Source organism: Cyprinus carpio, chromosome B20 (genome assembly GCF_018340385.1).
Source record: "Cyprinus carpio isolate SPL01 chromosome B20, ASM1834038v1, whole genome shotgun sequence".
Classification (NCBI taxonomy): domain Eukaryota; kingdom Metazoa; phylum Chordata; class Actinopteri; order Cypriniformes; family Cyprinidae; genus Cyprinus; species Cyprinus carpio.
This window is the reverse complement of record NC_056616.1, coordinates 14,310,859-14,326,060: the sequence shown is the minus strand read 5'-3', so window position 1 is coordinate 14,326,060 and position 15,202 is coordinate 14,310,859. Positions and strand designations below refer to the sequence as shown.

Genomic DNA, 15,202 nt, shown 5'->3' with positions numbered 1-15,202 from the left:
ACTTTGCATCACAGGAATAAATTACATTTTAAAATCGATTCAAAGAGAAAACCACTATTTAAAATTGTATATGTATGCATGTATGAAGATACTTTCTAACCTATATATACATACATATACTTGTCAGTACTTGTCTGCTGTCTTGCTGAACGAGGTTCAGAGAAATCCATTCCTCAAGTGCTCTGTTTAAGCCTTAGATATGACAATGTGTTGAAGTGGTAATTGCAGAGGGAAGTTTTAGGGCTTTTTGTTTGTTTGAGCTGCAGTGGGGCCGCTTTCTCTCATTTGTAGGTTAGTTAGTAAATTGAAAGGTCCTGTCCAAAATGCAAAGTCTATTTTATATCTCACTTGTTCTCCCTATCTATCTACCTGTCTGTTTGTCTACTAGAATGGTGGTGGGAATCAGAAGTCCCATGACTTTGCCTTAAATCACTCAATCCGACGGCGCGGTGGGGCCCCTGGGAGAAGACCACAGGGAAAGATCAGCAAGAGCAGGAATGCCTCTTGAACTCCTTGGCTTTTCATATGTGGACATTGAGTCCTTGTGAATGTTTCTTGTGCAACAGTCAACACCATAAATGACTGTTCTGATCCTTCAGTAAAAGCCAAATGAGAATGTTTTATATGCATATAAACTGGAACAGTGTGCGAGATTTAAATTATTTTGCATGTGAATCACTAAAATAACTGTGATATTAGATGCTGTTCTTAAGGTGGAAAGAAAAGGGTAACTTGATAACTAGGCTAGGTTCACATATTTCATAGTCAAAAGTTGCACAATTTGTTTATTTAATACATTTCTATATTTTAGAAATGCAGATTTACTATGACTGTCTATCTACTGTACTGTTTCTTGTATACGCTTGAACCCTGAATTATAAAATAAGAACAACAAATTAACTGTCTGTGGCTGCTAGATAATTTATAATTACATGCATGTTCCCCAGGGGATGGATTCTATACTAGAAATAAGAATATTTTCAGCTGAAGCTCTCTTTTGCACAAAGCATACTGGAATTAGGAGCTGTGTTCCCCAGCTAGGCTGCTTACACAGCGTCATCTCAGCACTCTAGCTGCAAGTACTTAGTTGTTTAAAACAATCAGTATAACTTGTTGTTGTTAATAATAATAATAATAATATTGCATTAATAGGGACTAAAAAAAGATCAGAATGCACAGCCCTCTTTGATAACATAAGATACATTATCGAGGGGAGCTGTGTTTTTTTATTTATTTAATCAGGTTTGATGTTTTGTACAGTATTTGGTTTTGAACACCTACTGTAGTTCAAAACCTGCTGTCCCCCAGACTAAAATGTTAGCATTTTCATATTTTTGCTATACAAATATGTAAATGCAATAAAACCACACAAACCATACAATAATTCAAGTGTCTGTATAATGAAGATTGATAACTGAAAGGTTGAACATTTCTCAGGACAAGTGTATTTTTACATATACAATTTTTATTTTTTAGAATCAAAAAGTGTGTTTACTGGCACTTTTGCCAACACTTTAAGGTATGTGCCAATATATTAATTAACTTTCAAAAAATAAACACAGAGAAATATTCAGTTTCATGCAACTTTTAAAAAAATAAAATAAAATAATACAAAATAACTTTTTCTGAATAATCTGTATTCTAATTTTAGAATACAAAAATAAAATAGCAATTATGACATATTAAAAATGTATGTGCCTATATATACAGAAACAGAAGAATATTCATTTGTAAGTGGGTAAAAAAATTAAGTTTTTGAATAAAACATTTTTATAGCCTAACATTGAAATCCCAATCACAGCATAGTATATAGTCCTAAATTTGACTTAAAAAAAATTAACCTACACTGAAAAACATGTAAATAATAATATGTTAAAAATAAGAAACAAATACAAATACAAAATATTTTTGAATAAATTAATTTGATATTGCTAAAAGTGAAATTACAGCATAGTAGAAAACGATGTCTAGTGTTCATAACTAACAGGTCAGTAGCCTGTTCAGTTCCACGCATTTCAAACGGCCGATCAATTTCAATTTGTATGTATTGTCCTTAAAAGTTTTTCAAGACGTGGGTCTGAGTCGTCGTCTAGAATCAGCCTGTCCTCGTGAAACTGGCTTCGGAACACACATCGGCTGTCCCCGCTACTCTAATTCGCGAACCGCGGCTGCGCACGTATTTGGAGTAAGGTGCCTTGCCGCTGGAGGCAGCAACGCAATGCGCAGCGCGCGCTATGTTGTGAATGAGGGATGGGATGACGTCAGCGCGCGAATGTCAACAATGTAGCGATTGAGAGTAGGCGTTTCATTCGAGTGTAACAAACAGAGGAGACGGAGCCGCACGCTGCAGAGATCACCGCACACACATTTACACACATACACACATTTTAGAAACACTTTTACAACCATAAACGTGCTTTTCCCTTCCTAAAGAAAAATAAATATTGAAAGAGTGCACCGCAAACCGTGATCTCCCTGCAGCCCGGGAGCTTTAGGAGTCTGCAAAGAAGTCATCATGTGAAAAAATATACATATTTGCTAAACGGACAAAAGGGCTGGATCACAAGGAAGAAAAAAAACTAGGCTGAAGGTGAGTTGCATGATTATTTTTGCTCGATGCGTCCTGTGCATTACATATGATTCGTCTGTCGTAAATGGAAACGGAGCGCCAAACTTGCGTTTTTGAGTGGGCTATTTCATAACTACCAGGTACTTGGAGGTTTTGTGTAAAAAAAATAAAAAATAAATAAATATTGGCAAATATCACTTAAAGGGAAAAAACTCGACCGCATGCCTGCTTGGGTTTACTTCAGCTGAAAACCCACTCCCTTTTAAACGCACGGTTACCACATCCTGTTGTGCAGCAGTGACTATAGTTTGAGCTGTTTTTGGTAGTAGTGGGATGCACTGCGATCCCGGGGGGAGGAGGGGTCAGGCATGGCTTGTTTTCGCTTAAAGAAAAGAAGTTGTCACTCGGCCTTGACCGATCATAACAACGACGGAGACCCCCGGTGTAGATTCCCGCCTCCTTTTCTTCCTATTGAATGGTTAAGTTGAGAAATCAAGCCGGTTGCAATAGTTTAATAATTATCGCAGCGGTTAATATTATTAACTTCATATGATTTTTTCCGAAACGAATACTCACAATTAATATGTTTTTTATAAATAAGCATGGGGGTTTAATCTGTAGAGCAGGGGCTGCATATCAGCTCATCGCTGTTTCAAAGAGCAACCGGATAAAAATACACGGCTGTCGGAAAATGTGCTTACTGCAGTGGGTTGTAAAAATGGGAAGCAAGCTGTCTTTGTTCTGCGCAGCACATCTCTGATGTCAACCGCAGCCATTGCATTACACACTCTGATTAATCCCCATAAAATCAGCAGAATATTTGCTGTGTAAGGGACGGCGAGCCTTATTTGGTTCAGCAGCCAATGCAAACGTCTCTGCTACCATTTAAAGGAACGAGGGACCGTTTTCAGCGCGCGCGCTCTGGAATGCTGGATCTCCGGTCTTCAAATAACACCGATGAACTGCCCTCAATTGATGCAGGTGTTTCGCGTTAAGTTCCGCCTGGAATAAAATGACTAATTTAACGGACACCAGTAGAGATGAATGTATAAGCAAGCGCGCGAGCGTTCGGGAATGTAATGTGATGTAACCGTATTTTAGAGAGACATCCGTTAATAAACGTTAGAGATTTGTAAACGTTATTTACTATAGCAGATTTTTTGATAGCTATAGAAGTTTACGTGGATGGGTTAGAAGTTGTTATGAATGACTTGGCTGTTTTATTTCGCAGAATTTTTCACTTATTCCCGCTTATGCATTTATACGAAAAGCCAACAATAATGATTATATATATATATATATATATATATATATAGGGTGTTTTGTGCTGGGAATCTGTATTGTGTATGTAGGCTACATATAGGCTACTTAGCCTATATTCTTCCTTTCGGACTGGATTCCCAACAGTCAGTTCATTTAATTAATGCATTAATTAAATGAATTCCGGTAATTCAGTGAGTGAGTTGACAGGCATCTGAATGAATCAATGTTATGAGGGCATTTGAAATGAGGTGATGCAGCAGTTTGAGCTGCGCTTGCATTCCTTTGTCTGCGGCGCTACTAACTGAACCATCCACGATATTTTTCCTTTGCCCCAGATACATGACAGACTGAAACGTTCAACCATCACCATATCGTTGCTGCGTATTTTTGCATTAATTTTGAATGAGAAATTAATTTCCTGTTGCCCTAATTGCCTATTCATAGGATCGCTTTTTAAACACTTGTCCTTTTATGAAACTGTTTGCACTTGCCCCCTCCCCCTTCTAAGCGTTTAAGGAAGACTGTAGAAACCATAGCTTACAAAACCCACCACGTCATTGTCTTATTTGAAAAGAATTATTCTTATTTTAGGTTTGTAAATCGATTTGAATGTATAGAAACACGTACGTGATCTCGTGGTGCAGATATGACGCCACTGTATTTTTTGTTGTTGTTGTTTTTTTACAGTCTCATGAGTTCAAGCTCAACACTGTCCCTCCCCTGATGGAGATCACAGATATACATTGTGCATCAGCAGATGCCTTAAAGTGACAGGTCTTTAAAAGTAATGAACTTTCTGTCATAATTTTTCTCACATTGTTCACTTTCTTTCTTTCTTTCGTGGAACACAAAAGGAGGTGTTAGGTACAATGACAGTCGCAGTCACCATTCACTACCGTTGCATCGTTTTGCATCATACAGCGAAAGTGCATGGTGACCGAGGCTGTCATTGTGCCTAACATCTTCTTTTGTGTCTCAAAGAAGGAAGTCCTGTGGGTTTCATAAACAAACAAATATTTGTGTTGCGGTATATAGTTCTGTGATTTAAGGTAATTTCCTTCAAGGGTATATGCTAATCAGTCTATGAGAACGTATTTGCATGAATAGAAATAGGTGTGCTTTTTATTGTCTCTTTTAAATCAGGGGTTTTTAATCTTTTAGATGTCACAGACCACCAAATATGATTATTCTTTTTGCATCCTTTTGCAAAATTTAATTAGCTGAATATATTTAGACGAATAAAGCCCCAATTTATACTGTAAAAAATCAATATTATAAATATGTTGAAAAATTACTTTATTACATAAAGTACATTATTACATTACATTATAATTTTTTATACTCCTTGTAATACTTTACTGTTAGATGTATTATTTATTCAAATTATTCAAATGTTTATTTTATTATAATTTTTATATTGTTTATTTTTTAGTTAGTTAGTTAAAACGAATTATTTATTTATTTTTACAGTATTTTTTTCTAAACCTTTTCATGAACCCCCAAACACTATACAGTCAGACCCCAGACCCTATTCTGAAATCCCCTGTTATCATACATGTAAATCTCCTCCTGTCCCATGAAATGTAAGCTGTCTTGTAGAATTTGAACAGATGTAGGCTACATTTTCTTATATAGAAAGAAAAGGAGTGCAAAAAAAGCCCCTGTCAGCACTCATAATAAAATCATAATTTTAGGGAGGATGAGTCTGTCTGACCTGAGTCTGCAGCGCAATTAACAGCTTCATTAAGATCTCCCTCCAATATTCCACCCTCAGCATGTTCTCTCTGCAAGTCAGTCTCTCATGATTCGCTTTCTTGCTCACAGCTGATCAGTCAGATTTATTACAGATTTAGAGTTAACTATCCATTACATGCAAATTCTGTAAATTAATTAATTATTGGTTTTTTTAATTATTATTATTTTTATTATCTTTTAAGAAAATGACCTAAAACTTTCAAGAACACATAACAGTTTAACAGCAATTTTTTTTTTCTTTCCAGGCGTTTTCATGCTGATGATTCATGACAGGTATTAAGAGTAATTTTTCTAAAGAGCCAATTTCATTGTCGTTGATTGTTTTGGATGGCATTGAATAACTAGAGTAGGAAAATATACCAATATTTCACATCAACCTCATTAATGCCTAATGATTGATATTGGATTAAGTAGATTTCAAACCCTCATGCATCATAGTACTGGAACAGCAGTGTTCTGGTACATTTAAGATTTTACAAGTTTTAGCATTTCTTTTCTCCCGCCTGTTTGAATAAGCCCACCAGTAAAGCTCTTTGCACAGAATAAGAGCCTTGGGTATGAAAACATGTTCCCATAGCCGTCCCACGTCAGCACTAAGGCATGTTTGACCGAGTTCCAGCCTCTGAGAGGGGGAAAAAGGAAAAGAGAGAGAGAGATTGAGAGCGCAAGCTGAGCCATTTAAGTTCAGAAGGTGCTTTTTTCTCTTCTCACATGGCATTTGGGTGGCAGTGAGTGATTGGCATCATCAGTGTGTCTGTAATGGCACACAAACCCGCAGACAGTAGAGGGAATCTCTCTGTGTGTTCGCTCTCATCGGTGTTTGTGCCAAGGCAAATCTCACTGGCTGTTGCCACAGGCCAAATCCTGATTGGACTGTTTTGTTCTTGGATTTTTGGGATTGCCTGCTTGTGTTACCTTAATCAGACTATAAATCACTGCATCCCAGTGAAATTGTCTCATTTGAAAGTTTTGACTTGCCACTGTCATCCAGTGCTTTTAAACGGTGTTAAAACGCAAATAAACAAATAAATAAAAATGACTGACAGGCCGGTCCACATCTGGCCTGAATTGAGCTCCAGTTAAAAACAACAAGCGCAAACGAGCAGGAAGTTTATGGGTGGAATAGTGGAAGCGTTCGACTCAATGGAAGCCCATAAAAACCACACCAGGAATTCCGTAACAGTCAACAGTCTCTCCAGCCCACAGCAGCGTGCGGAAAGAGAATTCCACTCGGAGCGCTGAATTAACGCAATTACCGTCACGTTCGGATCATTGCTTTTTAAACTCCTTCTTCGTGGGAGTTCTGTTGTAAGCTGAATCGAGGGATTTATGTGTGTAGTTATTAATGGATGATGTGTGTCTGTCAGATTTTCGGTGCTTCCTCCTGGCGGCGGTGGCTCTGAGCGAGCAGTAAACACACGGCACAGCTGCTGTTTTGATACTGTCATCCTCTCTCGCACATAGTAAACCTCTCACATTCTGCTCTCTTTCTCATTGATCTTTCTCTCAATGTACACTACAGTTCAAAAGTATAGGGTCAGTAAGATTTTTTCAAATGTATGAATTAATAATTAATACACGGTTGCATTATAAATTGATCAAAAGTGACAATAAAGACATTTAGAAATTCAAATAAATGCTGTTCTTTTGAACTTTTTATCCATCAAAGAATCCTGAAAATGTATCACCACAAAAAAAAAAAAAAAATTAGGCAGTTCAACTGTTTTTAATTTTGATAATAAAAACAAAAGTTTCTTGAGCGCCAAATCAGCATATTAGAATTATGTGACACTGAAGACTGGAGTAAATGCTGCTGATAATTCAGCATTGTTATGTTATAAATTGTAATAGTGTTTTACAATACTGTCTGTAGTTTTTATCAAATGAATGCAGCCTCTGTGAGCATAACAGACCTATTTGTACTTGTATGAAAACTCATATGAATTGTGTGTAGATATAAGTTGTTCTGAGACTGTAAATAAAGGTTATGTATATAGGTGTTTTTATATTTAAGTCATTATGAACTGTTTCCTAATTTAATATTGTGGCAATGTAGGAGTGTAGAAGCGGTTTTAGTGTTATTTTAACTATGTCAAGAGAACAATAGAAACTAGCCGTACCTGTTTAAATAACAATGAGGGGTGAAATGCAGTTTCATTTACTGTATTTTCTTTTTTGGATCAAGCTGATAAGTGTCATAGTTTACTCAGCTGTCGCTCGTTGTATTTGCACAGCACATCATCTGCAGTCATTTGTTATTTTTTTCCTGTTTCTGTGGCAGGTATTTACCACAGAGTTGTTTGCCATTGTGAAACTATGCTGTTTCAATTTACGGCAAGTTTGGTTTCACCACTTGAACCTGTTGCCCTGCAGGTTTTAGATTGTGTGTGTGCGGGCACACACTTACAATATATGTACATGTTTAATACTATTTCAAATGATTTTTTTTTCCATCAGACTTGCCAGAATGTTCATATAAAAATGATTTGTATCTTTAGAAATGTTAGTAGCAAATATTTTAGCTAAAAGAAGTTCTAGTATAAAATACTGTGGGAGAAATCATGCAATCACATGTCCAATTGAGTCACACCTTCGGCAGATTATTTGCTTTAAAAAGAATATCTGTCATCATCTACCCATCCTTATGTCTCTTCAAACCGGAATGACTTTGTCCTGTGGAAAATTTTTTTAAAGCTGCTTTTTCTATACAAGCAAATGTGCATGGTGGTCACTATATATTATTACATTTTAAAACATAAAATTTATACATTTATAACATAACATCATTTTTTCTTGTGATTGCAAAGCTGAATTTTCAGCAGCCATTACTCCAGTGTCACATGATCTCTCAGAAATCATTTTAATATGCTGATTTAGTGCTCAGATAATATTTCTTATAGTTTTGCTGCTTAATATTTTTTGAAGAAACAATGATACATTTTTCATGGTTGTTTGATGAACACAGAGTTAAAAAGAACAGCGTTTATTTGAAATAGAAATCTTTTGTAACATTATAAATGTCTCAGCTGTCACCTTTGATGAATTTAATGCATCCTTGCTCAATAAAAGTCGTACTTTCTTTCCGCTCCTATAAGCTAAAGCTAAATGCATCTCCTCTGTGGATGATTGTCCTGTGTGCGTTGGGTGTGTGTGTGTTTGTTCTGCGGTTAAATTGGGATCTGTCATCCCTGTCAGAATATTCATGCCTGCAGCTGCTGAGTCACATGTGCACTGCAACTAGAGAACCCTGGAGAACGGCAGACCACTAGCACGCTGTTTTTCCATCTTTCAGACTTCTTTGGTTACTTTCACTGCACTTCGCACACTCATTCATGTAACTGCGCTTTACTCTGCAGTCTGCAACTCATTCATTCTCACATTCTCCATGTGCCAGACATCTCTCTCCTCTCCTTATCTCCTCTGCGTTCCGCTTAGAGTGGGAGTTAAAACCAATAGAAAGTTTAGATCGGAGTGAGGCTGACTCAGTCTGTCCTGTTTGATAGAGCAGTTCGGCGCAACATACAGCTCATACTGTGCTGACTCACCGGCAATAGAGCGAATAGGTCCAACAGGTGGCTAACTTCAATTAGAACACACCATAGGAAGCGTATGTTCAGTCCGAAAGACACTGCAACCGACACAGGAAACAATTCTACATCTATCGCACTGGGGAAATTTACCCACCAAACACCTACACAAAGTGCTACACAATGTTTGGCTGAAGTAAATCTGGTGAAAATGAGTTGTGGGTCTAGTGATTTTTAATTTTTTTATTTAACTATGCATTGTTTAGGGATATAAAGCCCAAGAGATGTGACTGTTACAATGATACATACATATAAATTAAACAAGTTGTTTTACATGACAGTCATTTGTAATTTTGACTATGACAATTTATATAAATTAAATTTTTTTTAATCATATTAGAATATTAACATTTTATTTTATTATATATTATATTATTTTAGCACAGAGTTATATTATTTAAGAATGTATATTTAATTACATTTAAATGTAAATGTTATATTTTCATTATATTTAAATGCATATTTTATATCTAGATATTATATGTACAACCATACATTCATTATAGTCTGCAAGATTTTTTAAATGTGTTTGAAAGAAGTCTCTTATTCTCACCAAGGCTGCATTTATTTGATCAAAAATACAATAAAAACAATAATATTGTGAAAAATTATTACAATTTAAAATGTTTTGTATTTTAATATATTATAAAATTTATTAAAATATTTAAAAGATTACTCCTGTTTTGAAACAGAATTTTCAGCAGCCATTACTCAGTCTTCATTGTTACACAATCTTTCATAAATCAATATAATATGCTGATTTGATGCTGAATAAACATTTCTTACTATTATGTTAAAACAGTTGAGCTGCTTAATATTTATGCGGATGCGGATTCTATGGTGAATAAAACATTCAAAAGTTTTTTGTAAAAGTGCAAAAAAAATTTACAGTGTAATAGTTCTACTTTACTTTTTATTAGTTAAATACATCCTTGCTGATTAATAATTAAGTAATTAAAAATAATAATTTCTTTCGAAAAATCTTACTGACCCCAAACTTTTGAATAGAAGTATTTTTATATTATATATTGAAAAGTATATTTTTTTAACATTATATTTAACACTGCAGGCTATTCCAAATATCTAGTAAAGGTTACTTCTACAGATATCCCCTGGGAAGTATGCGGGGCGCAGTGTCGGCTTGTGCAGTGTCACTGGATCTCCGTTTGCAACTCTCCCTCTCTTTCTCACACTCTTAACTGCTCCAGCATTATTTATGCACTGATGTGCTGCTGTCTACAGAAATCTCCAGGCCACCTTATCAATACTTGGCTGCTCTGAAGCCTTAAGCTCAGAGTACTTGAGCGCTACTCTCTCCAGACACGACAAACAGGCAATCAGTGACCTGAGTGTCTTTACTGCCTGCAAACAGCCACTCCAAGTGCTACAGTGTATGTGGGCCAGGCACAGCCTCAAGCGATTACACAGACACACACTCATATATACATTATATACATAGACACACTGTCACACACACACAAATGAAAATGGTTTCACACCACAATAGGACTAAGGAATCGTGCGCGGGAGGGCAGGGGTGTCACTGGCCTGTGTCGGTACAGATGAGTCATATGCAGTGTGCTGTGTCAATGTATGTTGATGTTCAGTCTAAATATAACCTACACACCATACCACAAAACTTACTAAAGCACATAACACACACAGTAGTGCCGCCCAATCTGGAAAATGTGTTTTGTTGTGTCTTTTGTTTTTTTCCTATTCCCCCATCTGTCATGACGCCATTAATATCTTTCCTGCATATTTTAGCATATATGAAAATGATGTTGCTATGAATGTTTCATGCCATATTTGCCCTTAAACATTTATGTGAATGATTCAGAATTGGGTATGTGTGCCAGCAGAAGTGTTGATGTTTTTTCTCTGCTCCGTAAGTGCGTCATTAGATGCTCTGTCAAGGCTTATCCCAGGTGAGCATACCACAGCTATACTGTCAAAACCTCCGCTACACACTCTTCGTCAGAGAAATGGTTTTGTTAAATGAAAAAAAAAGACTGTTCCTGTACCTTGGCAACTTCATTTTCGGATTCCTTAAATTTGCAGCCAACCCTAACTTGCAGAAAAATGTGGATGTTTTTGACCTCTCTCTGTTTCTTTTTCTCCATTACTCCATAGTGAATTGCTGCATGGGACAGCGGTAATTTAAAACAATGTCGGCTGAGAGCCTGAATGAACTGTGTCTCAGGCATGCTAGATACTAAACTTCCTGCCAAGGTCAATTTCTTCCCCTTCTGGCATTTCTTTCCTATTTTCTGGATGGGAAAAAGTGACTTGAGTCCACAAGAGTGGAAGGTATTTAAAACAATCAGCGGATTCCTGGTAAGTGTGTGAGATCATTGTTTTAGAGAGAGACAGCCAGTAAAAAGAGATGGGGAGCGAAGGATGGAGGGCAGCGGGGGTGACCCCTGCGTGGCGAGTTGTTTTCCGTTTGCCAGAGCGACTCGGAAGGCAGAGTGCATTCGGAGGAAACACTGGCTCTGGCAAAGGTCAGAATTCCTCCAAGACGGATTTATTTGTATTGCTTTGCACTTCAGAAATGATGAACAAAACATTCCCATTGTGTGCGTGGAGGTTGTTTTACACCGCAGTCTATTGGAAACATCTGTGGATGATGAACGCTTGTATGAATAATCATGAATAAATAATAATCTTTCAGCACAAACAAGTCAGCAGTGTTTAACACTCTAAAGGAGTGATGGATAGATTAACCTCTGGTTGGACAGCTCTTATCACTTTTTTTGGTTTAATAGAGTGTTCATTTTTATATTTTGTGACTGTATGAAATTGAAATCATTTAAATATTCAACATATAATTTTCTTGGCTTCACTACTTAACACTAGAATTGGCAAACAGCTTCAACAGTTTAAAAACAGGGACAGCCTATGATTTTTTAAAGTTGTAAATTTCACATTTGAATGCAATGTGTTGCTTGCAGTTTTCAGTTTAACACCCCAGATCTGGGGGAAAACCACAGTTTTACGTATAACATATTGCTATTTTTTGTTGTTGTATTTGTATTTGTTTCAGATGGATACTTTTAACTAACGAAAAGGAGCCTGTGTCTGACTACTTTATTAAACAGAAACATTTAATCAAAAAATGTATGCTAACACAATTAGTTCAGTGTCATTTATTTATGATGGTGTTTTTTATGCACTAATTAAGATCATATTTAGAAAAATAACTTATTTTATTAACACTTTTCAAAATGTAATATTATTCTTAATATTATTTTCTATAGTTAAGTAACAATCTTTTTACTCATATTTTTATAAATCAATAATAATATTAAAGATTAAAAAGTTAATAATATATACAATTGTTTTTACTTTTTTAACTTAATAATAATAATAAGTATTATTAAGGTGCTTGTGTTATGTGATTTATGTATATGCATGTTGAATGATCATGTTATGTGAAAAGAGACAATGAGTAATAAAGCATTTTAATATTTAATAACGAGTGATTTATTTAAGTCTATTTCTTTGTAAGACATCTTGCAGACCACACTCGCTTTCATTCGTTTCAGAATTTCATTGTTTTTGTCACATTATGATTTCAGTACGCATCAGCGACTGTGAACTCAGTAGTAGCTTTCAAAACAAGAGTTTATTGTCTGAGAAGCATTTTACGTCTCTGGAGTAAATTAATGATTTGTGGGGCACTGAGGTGTGAATGAATAAAAACAAGTATGATATGTGGTTTTAGTCTTTGTGCAGCTGGAGGTGTGTAAGTGTGTGTGCATCCTGTGAGACTCGCACAGGTGGTGAGGGGGAGGGGTAAGAGGTGGGCGTGGAGCAGCAGGGGTGGCGGGACCACTTCCTGTCTCTAATGTACAGTAAATCGCTCATGTCTTTACCAAATCAACACCGTGCACCGGTGGTGGCTTTACGCTGCCTGGCAGAAACCTCTTATTGGTTGAGCTCTTGCAGTGTGGCTTGCAGAATGTGACAGCTTTGCTTTGTTCTGTCTTTATTTGGGTAGAGTTGTTTTCGCAGTGTCTTAAAAGAGAACGATAACAACAGTACATCATTTACGACAGAAAAAAATATTACAGCAAATGTTAGAAACCCTACACAAGCGCACAAACACACAAAAAACACATTTGACATCTTTTTGCCGAATGTTACAGCGGTAAACAAAAGCCTAAGGTCAAAGGAAATGATGTTTCTGTAGAATGGAAAAGATTACACATGGTATTTGAGAGTTCACTGTCATGTAGTGCAGTTTGACATGTGGAATGCTGCTTTAACTCGCCTGAGGTGGGTGTGCGTGGGACAGAATTACAGTTTCTTAACCTGAGATCGCAATGGTCACGACCACAGACCTCAAAAGCTTCGAATGTTCTATACACCATATAATACTGCTGTTAAGAATGAATTGATCCATAAATGTATCTCTCTTTGCACGCCACTCAGAGTCGAGCTCGATTTATCAGGTAGCTGATAGAAGCTGCTCCTCCCACCTTTAGGTACGGACAGATTTATGGGCCTGCAGTCAATAGCTGTGACCTTAACTTACAGTCAACAGTATAAGTGCCAAGGGTCAATGAGTCCAAGACCCGGTCATTCCATTGATGAGTGTCTTGAAAGAAAACATGCTGCAGTCTTTAATTCTCTAGCTAACACTCCACAAAGAATCTTGAGATTGCTGTAAGTGTTATAGGTGCTATCTTTGACTTTGTGCATATTATTCATATGCTTAAAATGTTAGTGGACAGGCTTCAGTGATGTGATTGATATGATTATTTTTTTAATTGTTAACTAGAAAGTAATAATTAATAATAATAAAACAATACTTTTAAGAGGAATTAACAATGTATTTTTGAATAAAAAATTGCTTTTTTTATTCAAAATACTAAATCGTTCAAATTATTTGAAGTTATTTGTTATTTGAAAAATAGTTTTTAAATAGTTTTTGGTTAGTTAGATGATTTGTTTCAAAGAGCAAAGGAAGAAGCAGCATTAATTAACATTTGAAAAATGTACAATAGTTTCTGGATTATTTGTGTTATAAATGTGGCTCTAATTTTATATTAAGAAACTTTTAAAACATTTAATTTTAATCTTATTTTAGATTATAGCCTTTTTTATTTTCTCAGTAATTTGTGGTTCTTGTTCTGTTTGGGATGTAGGTGTTTGTATTATATCTTAATATGTGTTTTATATATGTTTGTAAGAATATTTGTATTACACATATTTGTACAGTTTGATGCAGGCAGCTGAACAGTTATTTGCAGATGCACGGAAGCCTGAGATTACTAGTCAGGGTTGTTTGTCTTTTTCAAATAGACATAGACACGGACGGTCTTGAAGAACAGGGCTCCACCCTTGCCTATAGGCAAATGCTTACAGCAATTATCAAGTTTTAAAAAATGGAAAAAGAAGCCAAAAATGTAGGGTGGTGTAAGATTTCAACTTCTCAGACTAACTGTCTGACACGTGGTTTTAACATTTAGAAATGTTTCCATGAAGCATGTTCCAAGAAATAGAAACTAGCATGTATTATCACATGACCCTAACAATCTTTGTTTTTTTTAGGGATTTTCTGTTTTTATAATAAATGTACAAATTTTATATAATATTTTAGATGTATATAATAATGGGACTTTACATGGTTTTATTTTATGCTTATTTTAAGTTTAGATTATTGTCTTTTTATATTGTTCTTATCTTTAAACATTAAAAAAATTACAATACAACCAATGCAAGTTTATTTTACTGATCTATACATTTATCACAAACTGTGAAAATATAGAATATGCAGAAAAGCTTTAGAATATACAAAATAAACAAAAATAGTTTTACAGCTAAAGTGTTAGACTTGAGTAAAACTTTTATTGAAACCTCAATTAAAGCTTTCCAAAAAACTTTAAATAAAAAAGAAAGAAATAACAAGAAAATGTATATCTAATATAATTAGTGCAAAAATCAAGAATGTTCAATGTTCATGCCTTTTTTCATAATTTAATGTCAGAGATGGTGATGAATGTTTGCACAGGTGAAATAA

At 35.6% G+C, this 15,202-nt stretch overlaps 1 protein-coding gene across 2 annotated transcripts in view; it reads left to right on the top strand.

The window, feature by feature from the left end:
• The first annotated feature begins 2,271 nt into the window (after positions 1-2,271).
• Positions 2,272-15,202, top strand: part of bach2b (BTB and CNC homology 1, basic leucine zipper transcription factor 2b) — a 96,554-nt gene continuing 83,623 nt past the window's right edge. For both annotated transcript variants that reach the window (XM_042746790.1, XM_042746788.1), the window contains exon 1: positions 2,272-2,590. The gene's annotated coding sequence lies outside the window, so the exon portion shown is untranslated. The remainder of the gene's footprint in view (positions 2,591-15,202) is intronic.